Here is a 23161-nt window from a genome sequence, read left to right on the forward strand (position 1 = left end):
AGTGGGGATGTAAGTGTTCGTCTCTGGTGAAAATGGGAATTTCCATGGAAAATATGACACAAACACTACCTTTTAGATCTCAAATGAATCAGGTTTTATACCAGAAAGACTTTTCCCGTTAAAACTGTACTTTGGGGAAGTGGTTTTCAAAGGGCCTGTGGGCTTCCTGATGGTCCCCTCGGGCCTTCCTGGGCCCCCATAACCTGTTCTGTTCAAGTTTAAAATGGGGAACAATGCAGAACAGTGGGAAGACTATGGGCTGTGGAGTCAGATCTGTTTTGAAATTTGGAGCCTGCTGCTTCCTCATCGAAGGATAGTAGACCAATTAACTAGTTTCTCTGCGCACCTACTGAAGAGAATTGATGTGAGACAACACATGTAGTGTCCCTAAGAAAACACAAAGGATCATAGTGTTAAAGCAGACTCATAAAAGTAAAGATCTTACCCAGTACCAAGCTTTGCTAATAGCTTCAGGGAAGGAAGCAATCACAAAGTTCAGGCAAAGCAGCCAGTGGTCCGGGACTAACGCAGCTCCCCAGGCCTCTCGTGCCACAGCAAGAAATTCTCTTGCCCAGATTCATGGAAAAGCTTTGAGCACATATGTGGCCACATCACCTACACATCAAGTTTCTTCACATTATATTCAGGTAGTTACATAATGTATTTCACCGTTTCCCAGGACCCATGCCCAGTACATCCATGGATTCCAAGTTTGCTACAGATGAGCAGGCCAGGCAGGCCCGGCACCTCCTTCCACAAGCATTTCACAGATAAGAACCCTACACAGCAAATATCATTAGCGTGTTTACATGAAGATTTGATTGTTACCTTCCTTCTTTCTTTCCCATAGGCTTCCCCCTGGTAAAGAGAGAGGATGGATTGCAGGCTTATTGCTAAATATTTCCTGCCCAGTACCTAGCCCGGGCTGGGACATGACAGGTAGTAGCTTTTACCACATTATATAAAATAATAACTATAACATGACTATGCCTATCCTTCCATTTCTGCCCGACTTTCCAGGACTTGCATAATTCAGCCTATTTCCTGCCTCTACTCATCTAGGCCTCCTTTCCCTAACTGGTACAATTCTCATCTCTGCCTTTTCTCCTCTTTTTTTTTTTTTTTTTTAAGATTTTTTTTTTTTATTTGACAGACAGTGAGAGAGCACAAGCAGGAGGAGGGGCAGAGAGAGGGAGAAGCAGACTCCCTGCTGAGCACGGAGCCCAATATGGGGCTGGATCCCAGGACCCTGGGATCATGACCTGAACCAAAGGCAGACACTTAACTGACTGAGCCACCCAGAGGTCCCTGCCTTTTCTCCTCTTCTTCTATTCCACTGTTCTACCCATCTCTCAAGGACACTCCTGTGCCCCTCCCTCCTGGAAAACCTCCACACCCACTGTGCCCTCTGGTTTCACCCTTTCTACCATCTATAATCCGTGTTCTCTTTTTTTTTTTTTAAGATTTTATTTATTTATTCAACAGAGATAGAGACAGCCAGCGAGAGAGGGAACACAAGCAGGGGGAGTGGGAGAGGAAGAAGCAGGCTCACAGCAGAAGAGCCAGATGTGGGGCTCGATCCCATAACGCCGGGATCACGCCCTGAGCCGAAGGCAGACGCTTAACCGCTGTACCACCCAGGCGCCCCTATAATCCGTGTTCTAGCACCCAGCCTGGAGCATCTTATATCATACTGCTTCTCACTGGTGCGTGTGTGACAGTGTTCTTTCTCCAAATAGATTATAAATCCCATTAGAGCTGAGAACTCTGACTAACTTCATCTGAGTCACTCATACCAGGAAGCAGCCCTTGATCTCCCTCCTCAGCAGACATGGTCTCCCCGGTATTGACCTCAACAGCACGCCACTTACCACGTCACGATGTTATCATAACTTCTTATAATTTCTGATTTCATTGTTGCCTCTCTTCATGAGCCACAAGCTCCAGGAAGACAGGGTCATGCCTCTCTTGCTTACTCTTTCTTTTTTTTTCCTTCTCTTGCTCACTCTTATTTCTCCAGTGCTTGACACAATACCTGCGAAGGGGTAGCTAATTAATAATACATATTTTTTGAAGAAATCGATTTTCCCACAGTACAACTGGTGGAGCAAGGAAGCCTGTTAGATGCTGAACATACTGAGTATCTGCTCTGGGTACTCAGGATGCACAGATGAACAGCATTTCAGTCACCTGACCTCTGGACTGCGCAGGTTTGAGTGAACTTCTTTACTACCATTATCTGGGGTGTCCAGATATGTACAAAATAGCTATGCAGCTATAATCAAAACTGGATCCCATCCGTGAAGCCCGATGAGCTAATGGATGAAAGGAGAAAACCAAAGGCATGTATTTCTGAAGGGGTATGAGTGGTTTCCGGAAGACTTCCTGCTCATGCTGACCCTTCTTCCGCCCCAAATGGCCTTTATGTTTACTACTGACCCTAATTCATGTGAAAAATCTTATAGCAACCCTTAAACTGAGCTTTAATTAGTAGCTAGTAGATCTCTCTCCTGCCCCTCATCTCCCCGTTCCTTGTGAGCAGTACTACACCTGTGTAGGCATATGCTAGGACACCTTTCTGGAAACTTATTTTTGGAATGACACAATCTGAACAGCATTGCAACTTGTTCATAACAGATTTTGGCCACCAGCATAAAAAATTCAAAGCTACATGCTAATTCACTACCATGCTCAAACCAGATTATAATATATATTTAATTTATCCATCTTAATATCACCCTATATAATGAAAGACATCACATTGTCATCTCTTTTCTTAAGTCAGTGCACCTCTCGTGGATTTAAGGCAAGGTCAGTCCATTCCCCCATTTTCTGAAGAACAAGGGAAACAATGAATTTGGTGCTTATCAGTTGTATCTTACAAATGTTAAAGAGCAACTCTGGTAGACCGATCTTGGAACTCCTTCTGGGAAGAGAGGTTGGAATTACAGAAGGGAGGGAGCCATTCACATAAGATATTTTCTCAAGCTGGTGATTTTCTTTCTTCCTTCCCTCCCCTCTCCCCTTCCTTCCTTCCTTCCTTCCTTCCTTCCTTCCATGCTCCCTTTCTTGGCCAAATGATTATGCAGTGCAGCTCAAGATGAGAAAGTTTCTTCCGTTCAGGCTTTCACCTACTGGGGCTACCTTCCTGGTGCCCAACCTAAACTTGTCTGCAATCGACACCAACATCACCAGCAGCCTTATCCATACATCAAAAAGATCAATTCTCTCAAAAACAACCTGCTGACTGCTATTTTTTCGTCTTTACATCTTCCCCCCACTAATGCTCCTCTCTTTTTCTTCCCTCCTGGAAGGTCACTCCATATCCTTTGGTACTCTCTTCAAAGACCTTCTCCATGCTTCGTCCTCCTCTGTGGTCATGTGTTTAGGAATGAATTCTCTGCTCTCCCACTAAACGGGAGCTTCTTGAAGGCAGGATCTGTGTCTCATTTGCCTTAACATTCCCACTGCCTTTAAAGGGCCTGGAACCTGGTGAGTGTTGAGTAAATGTTTGGATTTAATGAATACATTGAATCAACATTGAATCAAAGAACAAATACTTAGTGTCTGGGACATACACAAAGAAGTGAGTTTAATGATCCATATTTTAGCACTTCATCCATCTGTGACAGAGGAATAAGTGGCAAGAAATCTTCTAGACAACAGCATCATGCCCTGTGAAGCCAGGGTTGAGGGAGAGGCAGTAACAGTAAATGACAATAGAAGTTTCGACCGCGCCTTATGTAGTCTCTGAGGACAGCTGGACAACGCCGATCTAAAGAGAAACTTGAAGGAAAAAATGGACAAAAGAATCCCTTCAACTGCTTTCAATTAAGCCAAATAACCCCCTTCCCATTTATCAGAAGTCACATTTTCCCCTCTTTCTACACCATTTAGAACTCTGACCAATGATCCCAGATGGTTCTGCTTTCCCAAATAGATTTTAGTACCATCTCCAATGCATTAATTTGGATTGAAGATGAAAACAAAAAAAACTGCAATTGCTTGAGAGGACTCTTCCTCCCCCCCCCCTTCTCCCCAACTGCTCCTAGGAGGTCTGAGGCCCAGAAGCCCGCCTGGACGGGCCTGACAGAGGTAGCCCCAGGAATGCAAACAACATTCAGAAAATAGAACCTCAGAGTTTTAGTGAAAGAATGGAGCTTTGGGAGGTCCCTCTCCCTGATGTGCCCATGAGTCAGAGTTAGCTGTACTTCGAAAAGGCCATTATTAGTTAAGGCCTACTTGAAGTAAAATCTGTCTTGTATTGTAAACTCAACCCTGCAATTCCTAACACCGACCAGCCTGGCCTGCTTCCAGACGGCACAGCCTAAACCGCAGAGAGCGTGGAACAGACACAATTTTCTTATTTTATTAGTGCCCCTCTGTGCGCGGTCCCGGCCTCAGGCACCGGGCCATCTCAGATATTCCCTGAGCTCACCCTCAGGATGCAAACATTTGCCTGATGGATAAGTAGTTGGCATAGACACATTAAGCTCCTCGGGGGAAAGATGCAGTCATATTATTTGACACAAATTATTATGCCTTCTACACAGAAACAGGGTTGGAAAATTTCAGCGAGTGCTGTTTGCCTTCTTTCAGATGTCCTCGATTTCTCCTCAGAAGCTTAAAGTGGATTTTCAAACTGTTTGGTATCAGAATTTCCAGATTCTCTTTCTCCTCTAGTAAGACAGATATCTTATTCGAGGCGATAATAACGACAAGAGCTGCACTCAATGAATCTCCCCCTTGTGTCAGGTTCAGCGGCAAAGCCCTTTCGTGAGTTACCTCTGTATTAGTCTGCTAGGGTTTCCTTAACAAAAGCCACAGTCTGGGTGGCTTAAGCAACAGAAATCAATTTTCTGACAGTTTTGGCGGCTAGAAGTCTAAGACCAAGGTGCCAGAAATCTGGTTTCCTGTGAGGCTTCTCTTCCTGGCTTGCTGCGTCCTCACAAGGCTTTTCCTCCACGCACACAAGGAGAGAGAAAAAGACCTCTGGTGTCTCTTCCTCTTTTTGTAAAGACAACAGTCCTATTAGATTAAGCCTCACCATAGAAACTCATTTTAACTTGATTATCTCCTTATAGGCCCTGACTGGAATACAGTCATATTGGGGGTTAGAGCTTCAACATATGAATTTTGGGGGGTACACAATTCAGTTCATAACCACCTCACAGAGTCCTTACTCCAAGCTCAGGAAGTCAGGGCCATTCTCTACTTTTTATTATTGAGTAAGCTGAGAGTGAAGTAATTTGTCCAAAGTCTCACTGCCAATAAATATGTTGGTGATGGTGGTGTTTCTTTTCTTACAGAAGGAGAAGTGGTGATACGGAGGGCTCATTGGTATGAATGCAGGGTTGCTGACACAAAAGTCATAAAGGAACTGGGAGGCGAAAAGGAGAGCAGAGGACTGAATTCATGGCAGTTCTACTCAGGTGGTCCCCTTGCTGAGCTCTGGGGACACAGACAAGAACACATGGTCACTGTCTTCCTGGAGCTCACCATCTCAGCACACAGAACGGGAGTCTTCCTTCCCGGGCCCAGATCTACATAAAACTAGGAAATAAAAAAATGTCCCTTTGGACCCCTTCCTTCTCTGAGAGGCCTTTCTGGGTCCCCCTTTGGTGTCACTCTCCTTAGAGGCTCCCCTTTGTATCTGCAACATGATAGCTAACACCACAGATGACCTAGGGTCTTCACTGGTGATGACTCATTTCTTATTGTTCTTCCTTTCTCTGACCCCTGTCCAGAACACTTTTTTTTCTTCCATTAAAACATCTTTGTTCCGAATCGCATTCCCTAGAGGCAAGTCTCTCAGCTAGGAAAGGAAAGGAATGGTCATAGCTCATTTGCTAATTCCCCGGGGTAGTGTACTGACATTTTGCTGGTGGCCTCTGGAGAACTGGGGACTTACAGCACACATCTCAGGCATGATGGCAGGCAGCACAGTGGGAATTTTTTGAGGGTAGAAAGATCTGTCTGTAGACATCAAACCCATAGTGAGTGAGACATCATGCATCCATCTTGGGCTTTTCACGAATGAAGCTGTTCCTGCTACTGCACAGAATTGTGTTGAAAAGTGTGTCATAAACCCTGTCAATGCTTCACTCATATGGCTTAGACCTCACATTTCAGAATGAGGAAGGCCATGCTGCTTCTGGTTGCCGGCCAAGGACATCCCTGGGAGTAACCCTCCATCAGTGACTCTCCAGAGATGGAGTATAAATACCTCAGCTCCCGCATCCCTGGGGTGGGGTCATTCTGAGGCACGTGTTTTATGCTGTGACCTCACATTTCCCTGTGGAGTTTCAGTCACTCACTGTGGGAAACAGCATACTAACATACCTATTACTAGCAGCCTTCCCTCCTCTGGATGACTTCTCCACTACCAAACAGCAGATGGGGTCTCCTGTGTTTCACCGATCAGCTGCTTGCACTACAATCCTTTTCTTATTGTCAGCTTCTGGAGAGACCCAAATGGAGACAGGAGTCCAGCTGCACAGTGTGCAGGACTGGCTCTCTCGTCATGCTATGTGGTTGGCTGCCCTCCATTCTTCCCTACTCCCTCTGCATGGCTATAGAAAGAGGGTGGAAAGCCCACACCAGAGCTGGTCTTCCTGTGGAGATGTCTGGAGAGGGCAGTCCCAGATTACAGTGTTTCCTTAACCATAGACCCTAATTCTCTGAGTGGAAACTTAACTAGATAGAGTTGGTTCTGCCAGGGTGTGTACAGGCTCTGGGAATTAATCTGTTTCAACAGAATGCATGGGATTTATAGTCAGAAATGTTTTGATTGGATTCCAACTCTACTACATATGAGCTCTGTGGCTAAACTTCTCTGTACCTTAGTTTCCTCAGCCATAAAATGGGATAATAATTACTCTCTCAAAGGACTGCTCCAAGGATGACAGTCATAACCAGTAAGGTTCCAAGAGGCTTACATGAAGTTAAGGTAACTCAAAATAACCTTAGGAGGGTGTATCACAGATCCCTTATCCAAAACCCTCAGAGCCTGATGAGTTTTGGAATTCAGAATTCAGGTGTAATAAAGATAACAGGGTGCACGTAACATATATGGCAGAGCTCCCATCAGGGGCTGAAGGAGTTCCCTAGACTCAATCACAATATTTCTGCACCAAAAATAAGAAGATCTATATTGCGCGATAACACTCAAGGAAAGTATTGTTTTGGAATTGCAGATAAAGGTTATGTCCCAGAGAAGTTAAGCAACTTGTTCAAGATCACACACTAGGATTTGAACCCCAAAGACTAGTGCCAGAGTCCCTGCTCTAACCATTACACAGCACCACTTCCAGTAACGAAACCCTCTCACCAGAATGAATGAAAGTAATAAGGGACTTGTATCTGATTCATAAGAAAGGTGAGAGCTGCTTTTTATTAATATCATAAATAAATTTATACAGATTATTTCTCCCAGAAACAAAATTAAAGATGTGGTCATATTTGAAACATTAATACTATAAAATATCAGGCTACAAAAAATAATAGCTACCATTTCTTGAAAATGTACTGAATAATTTACATATATTCATTTCCTTTAACCCTCACAGGAACCCTAGAGACAGGTTTTATTAGTATCACCCGTTTTCTAGATGAGGTTGAGTAGCTTACCCAAGGTCACCCTGAAATAAGTGTGGGGCAGGAGATCCAGTCTGGGTCTGGTGATGCCTGGGCCCCTTCCAGGACATTGCCCTGCCTCCAACGGGCAGGTATATGTTGCTGACCATCATTGTGTGGTCTACCCAAGGTCACAGGAGAGCCAGCATCCAAAGCATCAACTACCTTGGACTTATTACCTTGGAAGATCTTGCAGTGATTGACTTCTGCTTTGTAAAGTGCCACAGCTCAATACAATTTCTTTCTGCTGCCCACTCTCACCGCTCTGAGAAAAGAACAGTACCTAGTGTTCACTAGAAGATGCAAGGGAATTGATTGGAAAGAAAATTTTATCTTATTCCAGTCCTGTCCAGAGTGTTGTACCATTCTATATTTAGATAAATGCTCTGCACCGCCAAAGAGACAATAAAAACAAGCTGGAAAGGTCCTAGGTTCATGCCGGGAAACAATAAGAAGCTGAAAGTTCTCATTCTTTGCCCAGAGAATGACTATTTAAAAAACAGAGACAATAAAAACAAGCCATCTCTGCAAACACTTGCGTTAAGGTCTGGGGCGTCTCGTACTCTTGGGGCAGTTGAAGAAGGAGGAGGAGAGCAGGGTCCTCTTATGCTTTAGAAAAATGAGGCTCCAAGAGGGGAACTTATTCAAGTCTCAGCCTGGACTACTTGTAAAGGTAGGGAAGAAATTCAGTAGAGAAGTCATGGGCTAGCTGGAGGGACCCCCTCTATGCTACTACCCCACAGACCAAATATGAACCCTCATATTTCAAAAAGATGAAAATGAGTTTGAAAGACAACTGAGGTTCATTCATTCAAGGGTCTCAGGGTTTGATGGGTAGCCAAGGTCCAAGCCCCCCGCCCTTCCTCTCGAGAACCCTACTCTGGGCTACTCCTAGAAGGTTGTAATTCTTCCATTATTTAAAGGAACATGTTTCAATCAATAACTGTCTTCCACCACAGTTATTTGTACACGTCTACTACGACTCCTTCTCCTTCTCCTTCTCCTTCTCCTTCTCCTTCTCCTTCTCCTTCTCCTTCTCCTTTTCCTCCTCCTTCTTCCTCTTTTTCTTCTTCTTCTTTAGTAAATTACAAACTCTTTGAGGGTAGAGAACAATCCCTAGTTATTTTATAATCTCTATGGAAGCTAACATGGCACCTACTAAACAGACTTTTACGTGGACCTCTGTTTTTCAAAGCCTTTTTCAGGTGTATCTTCTACTAGTTGGGGTCAATAAGTAGTTTTCTTTTCTGGTCTCACGAATCATCACATTTCTGGACTCTATCTAGTCTCTTTCATTTCTATTCTCAAACAAACCAAATCAGAGCATATCTCTGTCTTGTTATACTTTGCTAAACACAGTAAGCAACAACCAGCCTCTGGGGACAAAAAACTTCTCGGGCACTTGGCCTACTTTTAAATTATCACCAGCAAAAGATTGACCAAATGCTTTGCCATCACTTCCATGGGTCTCCACCTTCCCAGCCTTCCCTATCAGAGTCTGAGCCACCCACCATCCAACTGCAGGCCAGCAACATATTTTAGGTTTCTCTTCCATTAACCCCTCACCTCAAAGCACCAATTTCTAAATCCACTAGAGTAATTAACATGAGCTGATATAATAAACAAACCATGGCATTTCAGGGACCTAACACAAAATAAATTTGTTTCTTCCAATGCAGGCGTTGCTGGTGACAGAGATGCTGGTGAAGGCATGCCCTCGTCTAAAATTTTTATCCCAGGAGTGACACACGGCAGTCACGTTCCATTGTTTCCATGTCACAAGTCCACCCCTAGATGCAAAAACAGGCTGGTGGCTGTTATTGCCAGCAGAGTCTAATAATCATCATAGGTAGGATATATTCTGCATCTTCATTTTGCAAATTGTATACTTTAATGATCTCATATAATATACACAACAACCCTAAAAAGTAGGAATTATCATCATCATTTTAGAAATGAAAAAAGGACATAAATATATATATCAATCACTAAGCCTCAGTGACTAAATATAAATATAAGTATAAATAAGTAAAAATAAATTTAAAAATATATATATACTGGGGCCCAGAGAGGATAAATAACTTGCTCAAAGTCACATAGTGAATGAATGGCAGGTCAAATGTGAACACAGACTTGTATGACTCTTAAGTTCCTTTCCCTTTGAAAGGTAAGCATTTGACCAGCCAGAGAGGAATTAAGACTGAAGAATGGCATTCCTGGTTGAAGCAGTAATATGTGCAAAGGTACTGAGCCCTGAATGAACATGGTATGTCTATGGAAGACTTAGGAATAATTACAATGTTTAGATGCATTTACCCAAGGGTCCTAGAAATACCCAAATCATGTCCTAACCCTTAGTTGCCCCTCTCCCAAATGCCACTGAGGAACTATCTAGCAACAGAACAGAGGTAAAGGAATGCAAAGTAAGTGTCCTATTCTCAGCTGAAGTTGGGCTCCTACACCATTTATCCATCCATCTATTGATGCAAAGCCTTTGTAAGCTGGGCTAGAGCACCTGCACAAGGCTGAGAGCTCAGAGCAGGAACACTTTTTCTCCCCATAAGCCCAAACCCAATTTCAAGATTTCACCACACCTCATCTGACATAAACGAGATAGAAATGCTTGATGATTCAAGGTGGGAGCCAAAGGTTGGCTGGCCATATCCCAAGCCTGAAGGCCCTGCCTTTCTCCCCATTTATGCCACGTGGAAGCAGAAAGGAGAGCTAGGTCTCGTAACTGCATCTGCAGCACAGGTGAAAAAGGTACAGGAGAGCAGCAGAGAGAACGATACCTTTGTACGTGATCCTTTAAATCAACTGTATGATATAATTTATATAATATACACTTGTTTTAAGTGTAAGTTTGGCGAGTTCTGAAACTATAACTGCACATGTAACCTCACCACAATCAAGATGGAGATCACTTTTGTCACCCAGCGCCTCCCCCCAAAATTCCTTCATGCTTTTTTTGTAATCCATGACCCTCACCCCAAGCTCTAAGCAATCATGGATATATTTTCTGTCACCATAGATTAGATTTGCCTCTTCTAGGATTTCATATAAATTGAATTGTATAGTATGAACTCTTTGAGCTCTGACTTTGGTTCAGCAGAATGTTTTCATTCATTCAGTCATTCATGTTGCTGTGTATCATAATTTTTGTTCTTTCTTATTGCTGAGTACTATTCCATTGTATGTATACACTACTATTCATTTATCTGTTCACCTACTGATGAACATTCAAGTTGTTTCCAGGTTTTGGTTATTAAGAATAAAACTGTTATGAATACTTGTGTATAAGTCTTTGTGTAGACAATGTGCACAATCTTTTAATGAACAGTCCATGATCTTTTAATGGACCTATGCTCAAACATGGTCCAGTGTCCTAGAATCTCACCAATCTATAGGAACTCTGTCCGTAGGTAGGAAAGAGGGAGGAGGAATAAGGAGTGTGACAAGATAGCATCACTTCTCTTCTACAAACTTAAGGCACATAGCTCCGTAATATCCATGGGTGATGCATATTAAATCCATTTTATCCCATGTATTTCTCTCCCATTTTCCCTCACTAGTTTTCTTCTTGTATTTTCTATTTTACTTCATTCTTCCTACAATTTTTAAAAAGAAATATTTAGTTTTGAGCACTGGAAAAAGTAACATGTTTTCATCACAAGACCTAATACTCTCATAAATGACTTTGATGTTTCATTTTGTTATTAAATAGAGATGTGCTTCAAATTATCTTCCAGCTCATTAGAAGAGTCATCACCAAAACAGGGCCAACTGCAAGTTTAACTGCTCCTGTCCCACCCCAATTCTGAGACCTGAATCTGCTGGGGGAATATGTCATTTTCCATATGGTCTGCTGTTTTAGGTCCCAGAAGAATGAAGGGTCTCAATACTTCTCGTAGCTCTGTCCACCTTCCAAATATGAAATTAATCAACAAATAGGGTCTGACCCATTGTAGACGGGGAAAAAAAACAAACTAGCAAACAAACAAATAGAAACAATCCATACAAACAATGGTGGTTACAGTAGGAAACATAAGTAGAAAAATACAAGAAAGCATGATATAAAATGATATAAATAAATCATTCAGACCAATGTCAAAAACTGGTGGACAGTGGGCTACATCCACAGTCATATTTTGTTTGGTTTGCAGTGTTTAAATAAAATTTATCCAATATTTAAAAGTCAGAAACTTCACAAAAAGATTCACATGCACAAAAAATCAGAATAGCTGGCAACTAGACTCTTGTTGCCACTTGACAAAAATCTCCTGGAGCTGAGTGGCAGCTGCTTCCTTCGGCTGAGCACACTGTGCGCTCTCCACCTTCACTTCACTTCTCTAGATGGTCCGCTTGGCCCCAGCAGGCATTTCAGTTTGCAACCCCTGCTCTAAGGCACCATGTCTAGTAATGAAGAGGAAGTGGTTGGACACCCTTCGCTCACAGGATAGGTTGTCTCAGAGGTGGAGACAACCACATTCCAGGACAAATTCTTAACTTCTGATGCCTTATCCAGACACCTTCTCTTCCTCTGTTCCTCCTCAGTGACACAACACAATGTTCAGGCTGAGGGGCTCCCGCCTTCCTCTAAGAGGAGCACTTCGGCGTGGCTCCCATAGGGTCTCTCCTGCCCCACAGCAACCAGGGGACAGGGCTGGGAAAGCAGGCCTCCCAGACTGGTGCCCACTGCCCAGAGGCCTACACCTGAGGTGGTTCTGTCCCTTCCGCCTCAGCTAATTCTGCCTCCACAGGAGCAACTGAGAGACTGGAACTCTCCAAAGTGCTCTGCAGTTTCATAGGGATGTTACATGGAAGGAAGAAGCTCGGTAATGATTCCACTTGAAGCTGGGTTTTTTTCTGCCAAGCTCCAGATTTACCCATCTAGTTGTCCGTGAGATATCTCTACCTCTCTCCTGCACAATTACCTCAATCAAAACTTTTCCAAATCTACATATATAATCTTCCCTTGCCATCTTCCTAGGACAAAATATATTGTGTCCTATATTTTCTTTTTATATCCTGTCAATCACCCAAGCCTTGGAAATATTCTAGGCTTCTCTTTCTTCTGACCACCTACTTCCCCATATCCAAGAGATCACTGAACCAAGTACAAACCACCTCCCTGCTATCTATCTTCCTTACATCTCCTCTTCTTCACCTTCATTGTAACCAGCCTTGTTCAAACTCTCACACAGAATATTCCAACAGTCTCTTAGGCCAGTCATGTCTGCTCCTTCCTCCAGGTCCTAAACACAGGCAGAGTGATTTCTAACACAGACAGAAGTCTGATCATATTACTCTTCAGCTTAAGCCCTTTTATTGGGCCCACTATTTGCATAATGGATTGTGCCCAAGGTTCGTTCTCAGTGACCTGTTTCTGGCCTAGCTCTCTAAACTGCCCGATATGGTGACCACCAGCCGCACGTTGCTACTGAGCACTGGAAACAGTGCTAATCCAAACTAAGGGGTGCTCTAAGTTTAAAATGCACATCAGATTTCAAAGAGTAAGTAGAGAGAAAAAAGAATATAAAATATCTCATTAATAACTTTCACATTGAGTATATATAAAATGAAAATATTTTGCATATATTGGGCTAACAACACATTATTAAAATTAATTGTACCTGTTTCTTTTTACATCTTTCAGTGTGCCTACTAGAAAACTTAAGATTACATTGTGGCTCACATTACCTTCTGGATATTTGCTCATCCTCCTAGCCTTCATCTTTTCCACCTTGTACTCTGCTAAACATCAGGCATGCTAGATGACTAACAAAGCTGGCCACGGTATTCTATAATCTTATACAGTTCACTCCAAATGAAAATTAGAATGCTCTTGAACTATCACACCCCTATTCTACCTGTGGTGGTTTAAAAATATATCCACAGTCTCCTTCCAGAAGGTAGACTCTAATTTTCCTCCCCTGCAGTATGGACTGTACTTAGTGACATATCTATATGAATGAATAGTGTCATGTATGTCATAAAAGGCATTCTTTCTCCTCCATTCTCTCTCTCCCTCTCCTTCTTTCTCTCTCTAATTCTCTCATATCTTTGACTCAGTGAAGCCAGCTGACACATCCTAGAGAAAATCAAATAGGCATATGGAGAGTTCCACACAACAAGGTACTGAGGCCTCCTGCCAACCATCTTGGATGCCCTGACCAGCCCCAGTCAAGCCTTCAGATGACTGTAGTTCCAGCCAATGTCTTCAAGATAACTTCATGAGAGGTCCTGAGCCAGAGTCACCCAGCTAAGCAGGTCCCAAATTTCTAAATCACAGAAACTGTAAGATAATAAATGTCACATGTTTTAAGCACATGAGTTGTGGAATACTTTGTTACATGTTATAATAGATAACTAGTATATTACTCGTGCCCCTCCCCACTCCCACATTAGAACAGGAGAATAAGAGAGAAGTTGCTAAAAGCCCAAACTTATGTTTCACTAACTTAAATATCAAGATTTGGTTTAAAATCATCCCCTCTGTGAAGTCTTTCCTAACAAACACCAGCCAATCCTTATATGTCTATATTTATTTTTTTAATTTAGAAAATTTTGTGTACAGTTTGAACTCAGGGTCTTAACAGAAGACATTTCAGTTCTTAAATTAAGTTTTTAAAACTAATTTTTTTCTGAATATAAAAGTGATAAACACACATGGTAGAAATTTTGCAATAGTCTAAAAAGAAGAGAATTTAAATTAGCTAAAATATGACCTCACTGAGGAAAACACTATTAAGACTTTTAATATCCATCTTTGCATACATATTTTATACAGATAAAGTCATTTTGCATGTGCAGTTTTTTATCCTCTTTTTCTCATGCAGTGACCTCATCTCTCAGTTCCGTGACCTCCTCACTTTAGCTACTGACCCCATGGTCAAGCTCTAGTTTGAACCCTTGCTGCTGAAAGCGTGGTTCACAGAATTAGCTACACAGGCAACACCTGAGAGCTCATTAGAAATGCAGACTCTAAGATGCCACTCAGCATGCTCCCACTGCAGGATATTTGCACATGCTGTTCCCTTTGCCTATAAGGCTAATCCTCCAGTTATTTGCATGTTTCACTCCTTCACTGCATTCTGGTCTCTGCTCCAATGTCATCTGCCAAAAAAAGCCATTCCTGACCAATCTACCTGGAGTTGCATTCTTGTTGCACTCTGTTCCCTTACCCCACTTTACTTTCTTCAAGCATTATCATCGCTTCACATTATTTTATAGGTATTCTTTTTTTTTTAAATTTCCTTCCACAAATATTTTTGCAACCCCACTATGTGTCAGGCACAGTTCTAAGCTCTGGAAACACAGAGGAGAACAAAATAAAACCCCATACATCCTCCACTCTAATGTAAGAATGCTATACAGATATAAGTTGTAACTATTTTGTTTTTCTTTACTTATTCATTTCTTCAAGAAGAGGCCTAATCCTCCCCATCAACGGAAGGCTCCATGCCAGGTCCCATGACTTAAACCCACCCTGAACAGTCCAGCTTCTATTTAGAGGGAATTTTTCAATGTGCTTTTGTTCTGTGTTGAGCTAAGTTTAACTTGGTTGTTTTTACTCCCCATGAATTGTCCCAATACAGCTTCCCTGCAGTGGAAATTTCCCTTACTTGATGTAAGCCTCCAACTACATAGCTAGTCTTATTCTAGTGCAATTTATCTGAATTCAAAGGGTTTCCCAAAATGGGACTAACAATTTTTATCGTCGTCATCATCATCATCACCACCACCAGCAGCAGCAGGGGTAGGCCTGATAACATTTTCAAAGGGCAGAGTGTATCTTTGGTGTCCTCCCACTTCATCTGGCACCTTCTTCCTACCCTCCTGCACATCTGGGTTCCATTTCTTGGAGGTCTGGCTCTCCTCTGGGTATCTCGTATTCCCACCTTAGGCGGTAGTGCAGCCCGCCACAGGAAGGGCCTGGAGACAGCAAAGGGAAGGGAACACCGGTAGCTTACCACGCTCTGGCTCCATTTATCTCCCACAAGCATTTCAATGTGTGAGGAAAACACAACCTAGAAAGACATACTCCGTCCACCATTTTCCAGAGGAGAAACTGAGGCTCAAGGAGATTACGTAACTCTCCCACATTGCCCTGGAGGTTCGAAAGCCAAAGCTCTGCCCTACAAACCTCTTGAGCCTCAAAAATTCAAAGGAGCACGTTTCTGATGATGGATTATCAAAGCCCAGGATGAAAGTTTTCAAAACGAGGTGGAGGTGGAAGAGAGTGATGGAGGTGTTCATGAGAAAGGAGGCCCACCAAGATTCAGAGACAGACTGTTATCTCAGGGAGTGCCTGCACCAACTCCTTCATTTTGCACAGTGGACTGGCAAGGCCCCATGTGGGGGAATTACACTCACTTAAGCCTGAAGGATTAAGCTGAGAACCTACAGTCTAGGAAAAGCACCCCCACATGATTATATTTACAGGAACCGCATTTTCTAATAGGGGATGAGAGAAGAGGTGACCATTTTTTGCCCATTTATAAAATCACAGTATCCTCATCTGTAGTCATCAACGGAAGTATAATCACCATAATTTTATAGTTGAGTAGGAAATTACCATTTCTAAGAAGAATTTCTAAATTTAGCAGTATTCACATGTCTTTGTTCCCCTCCAAAATTGTTAGATAAATAAAAATGAACAGCTTTAGCATAGAACAGAACGTGTAATAAAATATTAAGTAAGCTTTTTAGGCAGATATACTCTTGTTTAGAAATCCCTGTCTTGATTTCTCAAAATTACTGAGGGAAAGGATCAAAATATGATAGATCTCATGGCATAAGCATGTTTACAAGAGCATACGCATGGGATGAGTTCTCTCTGGTGGCCCAAGGAACTTAGGGCTCCTCTTTCCATGTGGGGTTGACTGGGCAGCCAACCTGTGTCCTGTCCTGTGAATGGCAGGACTAGGACAGGGTAAGGAGTAATTTGTCTCTGAACATCTGAATGCTATCAAATAAAACATTTACTGAGCTCCTACTCTGAGCCAAGTACTGCAGTATTGATAGGCAGGATGTTGTTTGATGGGTAAAATGAGATGTACACTCAGGAAATTAAATAGTTCTTGTGAGTATAAATATGCATGTTAATGATAATTAACACCTTCTGTCTGTGAGTGTCGTAGGACAATATTTTGAGATGTTAGATGATATGTTTTCCCTTCTCGGTAATTCTTGTGACCTGTGAACCGTTTCCCATACAGGATTTCTTGGCCCGCTGCCTCAGGGATGGGATTATACTACAGAACAAAAGAGGCAAATTCTTGCCTTTTGAATTTCAAAACCTGAAATCCTGGCAAAAACAATATGTTTGGAAGAAAAATAGATCTGGAAATGGTTATAGTTTTCTACCCCTAAGATAAGATAAAACTAGGGGGAAAATTTCAGGAAGAGGGGAGAGTGAAAGCAGAAGAGTTAGACAACTAAGCAGAGACCTGTGTTCTGTCGGGATGTCCCGTCAGGCTGAGTTCCTGGAGCAGAGGAGAAACAACAGATACTCCAGGAAATTGTGCAAACCCCTCACCCACGTGAGGGGATGTATGGCCAGCACCCAGCCTCTCTCCTCTGGCTGCTGCCTCCAGGCTCAGGTAAAGCCTCACAGAACCCAGGCCCTTAGGGTCACTTACCCCACATTTTGGGAAGACAGCAGAGAAGAAAGCCTGGCTGGGAAAGCATGTCTAGATGAAGAGGACCCAAGAAAGACTGAAAGTTACCCCACATGCCACACAACTAAATATTTTCCAAGTGCCCAAGAGGAATATTTGAGAGAAACTCAGAGCCGGAAGATCTTGTGGCCAGGGACTGGGAGGACACACTGTTGACTCGTGTGGAACACGGTCACTGCGGCATGATGCTTAGTTCATCACCTGCCAGCGAGGACTGATAAGAGACCCTGAGGACAGGTGTCTACCCCCCAACTTTCTCTCCCCATCCCATGGTCATGCACCCTGACAGCTCCCTAGATCTATATAAATACTTCAGGTTCATGATCCCACTCGATAATTCTCCATCCCAAGAAAAGAAGCCTCCTGGGTTCTTTCTCACAAACCCAGCCCCATCCATGCACCCATGTTTAACTAGCTTCCTTCAGAAATAGTCTCACAGGGTTCAACAACACCCCCTACACTGTAGGCACAAATGTTCTTCTTCTTCTTTTTTTTTTTTTCATTCTTAGAAGAAAAGACCAAGCATCATATTCTGTGTAACAACCCACGGACAAGGAGAAGAGAAGGTCTACAGTGATCCTAGGTTCCTGATACACACAGTATCTCCCCTTCTTAGCTCAGATACTAAATTCAGAACCGGAGTAGAAAAGTGGGGAAAAGTTTGTCTTCTCCCCAAGCTCTCCCCTCCTCGCCAGCCTCCTAAGTTGGCCCTTTTCCCACATTGGTTGTGCCTAGCGCCCTGTTCCTCTTGCAATGTCCTCTATCTTCCCACTGTAACTTGAAACACATTCACATTAAAGTCAAGAGATTCAGAACAGCTTGAGGTTTAATGCCTCCCCCTGCCCAACCCAGTTTCCACAGCTAACCAGCTGTTAAACCTATCTCCTTGCCATCCCTCCTCTCCTCCCGTTATCTGGAAATGCTGTTCTCTATTTCTTCTCCTTCGTCCAGGAACATGGTGGAATTGCACTTCCTCTCCTTCTTGAAGTTGATCATGGCCAGTCATATGACTTGCTTTGGCCAAAGAAGGTGGGCAGGGGTGACATATGTTGCTTTTGGTGGAAGTATTTAGTTGCAGTATGTCACACTACCACACCTTTTTCTTCCTGCCACTAAACCTGACCACATTCCAGATGGCAGAGGCTCTGTTGACTTGATTCCCAGAGTAAGGACTCCAAGCCTATGTACAATGGATTTGTAATGTGAGCAAGAAATTAACATTTGTTAAACTAATTCACTGGTTATTACTGCATGTCCTCAAGAGGACATGACCAGCGGTTGACCCAAGAGCTGGACCAGGTTGTCAGATGCTCCTCACCTTCTCCCCTATCCTTGGCATGTACACTCTGCCCACCATTCCCATGGTGAGAACCATTTTCAAGGATGCAACCTTGAGAGAGCAATGTGTTGTTGAAACCATCTGAACGGTAGATGTGACTGACTCCAGTTAAGGCCTCTGAATAAACTTCTAAGATTCTGGCAGGGTAGGTGGGGAGACCTACTCATCTTTTGGCCACCCAAGATAAGCCTTGTATATAAGTTCCCTTGCTAATTAAAACTGCCATCTACCAATCTGGAGTGGCCTGCCTCTCTTTTGTTTTCTCCCTGCCCTCTGTGTATGGGCCAGTTTCAGATTTCACCCAGGGAAATTCTTGGGTTGCAAACCAACAGCATCATAATCTGGCACATCCTGACCAATATGCCTGGGCTACTGGTGGGGTTCAGGCCCTCATCACTTCTCACCTGAGCTCTAACACGTTACTCAAAGTGTGGTCTGCACACAGTATCAATCCACAAAATATTGCCGGTCTGCAACGAGGTAAGTACAGAAATAGAGAATAAACATTTAGAAATTCTTATAACAATTTATCAGATTAATTTTATCTGTTGAGTCTAGTAAAATATTTGGGCTTACAGTCTCTTCAAATTTTAGTCTTGTGCCTTACCCCATGGGGTGCCATAAAACTGTCAAACTGAATTAGATCAAAGTTTCATGATTAAGAAGTGGAATTATGGTAGGATTTCAAGCAACAGCAAGCAGAACTAGGGAATATTTAGGGTGCAAGACCCTTTCTCATCGAGTGTGAAGCCATCATTTAAAAGCTACTAGAGTTTACTCTATGTGCCAGCACAAAATTTAGCGCCAACAAGCAAAGAACCTTCCTGAACACTTTCTCTTTCTCACTTAACATTAAGTGTTATTTTAAGTTTGCTGACATAAAAGCATGGACATCAATGTATTTATTCTTTGGAATAAAACTTTGTGAATATATTGCCTATCAATATGGTTTTCCAAATTATCCACAAACAGCTTGACATTTTGACACATTTGTTCAAGAGTACAAGAAGTTAATCTAACCGGTCCCTAAATCACTTCCCAACTCCCTCCAGGACTAACTGGAGCTACTTTCTTCTTCCCAAGGGCTCTTTGACGTTAATATAGTTCCCTGCACCATACGTGGTATGGTATCCTGAAAAGAACCATGAGGTAGGTGTTGGAGATGTGGTTCTAGCCCTCATTACCTACTCACCTGCTACTACACGAAGCCATTGCTTAACGACTTGGTGCGCTAATTTCTCCATCTAATTAAATGAGGATAATAAGTTAATAATAACAAGTGCATGATATCAGCTCTATTGTGCGAATCAAAATAAAGAGTCCTGAAGCACTAGGTCATAAATAGAGGGCTACACAATGGTAACTCAGCATTCATATATAACACTGCCTTGAAATGCTCTCAAATTATCTTGTATACATAAATTTTCTTCTCTCTAGCCAGATAATAAGTCCCGAGAGGTACATTGTGTAATATCTCTTTGTATGCTATCCAGTGTTCAGTCCTTCGGGACAAATAATAAACATAGTAGGATTGTTTGAAAACAGTTGGATTTACCAAAAGTTGTTGAACCCCTTCACCACTAAGTAAAATGCACGAACTTCATAAACATACATTGCATGACAGGTTTTCCTCACTCACATTGACATCCTTCTAGAGTTTTGGTTAAGGAGAGTTGTAATTGCTTATCTGAGTTCCTTGAGGGCACAGTTCATAGCTCATTAACCTTTGTATCCCACGTTTACCTTAGTCATGCAAGCACACAGAAGGAGCCCAGCAATGTCTGCAGATAATTAATAAAGGCATGAAGTGAACTTCACTTAAATACTTCCTAATATTACCTCCATTCAGTCACCCTGAAACCTAAAAAGCCAATCTTTGTTTGATTTTGGTTAAGTTGGTTTTTAATTTTGCAGAATCATCTAAGCATTTTATGAGTACACCTCCCCAGTAAGTCACATGATTTTTTCCATCCTCTTTCCTTCATGAGCACAAGCAGTTCTTATTCAAAGATCATTAAAAGAATTAGGCTGCAGGAGTGAGAGTGCTAAGGACGGGAACTGCTATTGGTCTGAAAGAAAAGAAAATTGTACTAATTGTTCAGATACAGCACCATTCTGCACATTAAACATAAATACGGAGGCTGAATAAAGGGCTTCTATACAGAACTCTAGGCTCTGGCAGGAACCACTGCGCTGCACCAGCAAAAGGCCTCCTGCTAGAGCCGCAGTGGAAAATGTGACCTCAGAGAGGAATTCAGAACAGAAAGGCTCAGAAAAAGATGACACACCATGAAGTTTTGGTTAAGTCATTTGGTTCCAGGCACACAAAAGTTTCAGTTAAAAAATAAAGCAGATTACATGAACTTTGTCAGAGATTGCTATTCTCAGTAGAGCTTAGAATTCCAAAGTGCCTCTCTGCCCTCGTGTTCTTCACAAGAGATCCATGCTGTTTAGGAACACATTCATCTAGAGAACCCGGAGGCCTGGGAAGCAAAATAGGTTCATCTGGACTCCTCGGACCTAGAGCATCCAATGTTCCATTGAGCCCTCCCAGAGCAGAGGGGACACTGACTTGGGACTCCAAAAAGCAAAGGCAAAGACAGCCCTAGAGAGAAGTCAGCAATGTCCTTTCCCCCTTCCTGCTCCCCCCCAGTGAGGGCTCCTCTTATGGGAAAAGTCTGTTTACCGCGGCAGCAATCTAGGTCTTTCACCACCGGTAGGCAGCTAGTTCAGTGTTTCAGAGCTGGGGTCTCTTGCTATGTGAAAGGATCCTGAAGTTTATTTAAAAAGTTAGGCTTTTGGGGCGCCTGGGTGGCACAGCGGTTAAGCGTCTGCCTTCGGCTCAGGGCGTGATCCCGGCGTTATGGGATCGAGTCCCCACATCAGGCTCCTCCACTATGAGCCTGCTTCTTCCTCTCCCACTCCCCCTGCTTGTGTTCCCTCTCTCGCTGGCTGTCTCTATCTCTGTCGAATAAATAAATAAAATCTTAAAAAAAAAAAAAAGTTAGGCTTTTGCAAGGAAAAAAAAATGGAATGCATCGTTTCATATGGCTATGAACAAAACCACAGTCTAGAAAAAGCACCCATCCCACCGACCCTTTCCCCAAACAAACTTATTTTTAAATATAGATCTACATTTTGAGCAAAGCATGAATCAAGCTGCATATTTAATGTCAGTAGAGTATAATTTTAGAGGCATGCCAGAAAGGAAAAGGGGGAGGGGATGTGAGCCCATAAAACTTATTTATATTTTTATTTATGCCTATTTCCCACAGATTGAAAATAAATTTTCAAGAGCACCACTTTTCAAGCTAACCTACTCGAGTCTGAAAATTTGGTGCTTATTTACCACTGCCCTCTGGTGTCCGAATGGATCACTTTAGTTTGCCTTGAGGCAAAGAGTAGGCTACCATGTAATTAAACAAGTCTGCAATCTGCATTCATTCATTCACTAAATATTTTTTGAAAACCTACTACTGTGAGTTTGTAGTAGGTGAGTTTGTAGTAGGTGGGGGGATACACAGATGTAAAAAAAAACACTGGGTTCCTTGCTGTGTTCTTTTTTTTTTTTTAAGATTTTATTTATTTATTCGACAGAGATAGAGACAGCCAGCGAGAGAGGGAACACAAGCAGGGGGAGTGGGAGAGGAAGAAGCAGGCTCATAGCAGAGGAGCCTGATGTGGGGCTCAATCCCATAACGCCGGGATCACACCCTGAGCCGAAGGCAGACGCTTAACCGCTGTGCCACCCAGGCGCCCCTCCTTGCTGTGTTCTTAAGCGGCCCATAGTTTAACAAGAGAGACAAAATTAACTGCAATTACACAGTTCCTTATCATACAAGAGAAATCACTTTGCTTAGTTTTTCAGTAAAATGAGACAGACACAGCTGGGTAGTCTCCCTTTCCAAACTGTTCCACACAATTATTCGTATTAGCAGGTATCTGGCTGGCTTTGGGCTGAACAGCTTGGTGAAGTACATACTGAAACACAGGAGAGATCCCAGGACATACAATGAGATTGAGGCCTAGTTTTAAGGATTTCTATGGGAATGCTCCTTTCGCGTCAACTCCAGAAGATACTTCTGGTCTTGTAGTTACCTAGGGGCTCACTGGTCGCCAGATTGGACATACAAATCTAACCTTCATTAAGCCTTACATTTTTTTCTGAAAATGCAGACTGTTTTTCTTGCACTGTGATGAAAAGCCTCAAAAGGAATCAAATAGCAGAGACACCATAGTTCTGAATGGGTGCATTTTCAGACCTTCTGGGAAAGCAGAGGGAGTCCGAAGGAATTGCCAAGACTGTTCCATCAAGAATAAAAGTGAAATTCAAATATCATCAAAGGAAAGGAGTCAGGAACTACTACAGACCAAGAATGATGCTTTACACCATTTTATAATGTTCCTACTTTTTGCCAATTTTCCATTTTTGTTCCTATTGTCTTCTAGAGTAGTTAGCCATGGCTTGCTCCTAACCAATGAACGTGGCAAAAGTGACAGGACG

At 42.6% G+C, this 23161-nt stretch overlaps 1 long non-coding RNA gene across 2 annotated transcripts in view; it reads right to left on the bottom strand.

Annotated features, from left to right (window-relative positions):
* LOC117803424 overlaps positions 1–2404 on the bottom strand; it is a 45258-nt gene extending 42854 nt beyond the window's left edge. For both annotated transcript variants that reach the window (XR_004627276.1, XR_004627277.1), the window contains exon 1: positions 1872–2404. This is a non-coding gene — a long non-coding RNA (uncharacterized LOC117803424). The remainder of the gene's footprint in view (positions 1–1871) is intronic.
* Between the last annotated feature and the right edge of the window lie 20757 nt (positions 2405–23161).

This window comes from Ailuropoda melanoleuca, chromosome 8 (assembly GCF_002007445.2).
Source record: "Ailuropoda melanoleuca isolate Jingjing chromosome 8, ASM200744v2, whole genome shotgun sequence".
NCBI classification, from domain to species: domain Eukaryota; kingdom Metazoa; phylum Chordata; class Mammalia; order Carnivora; family Ursidae; genus Ailuropoda; species Ailuropoda melanoleuca.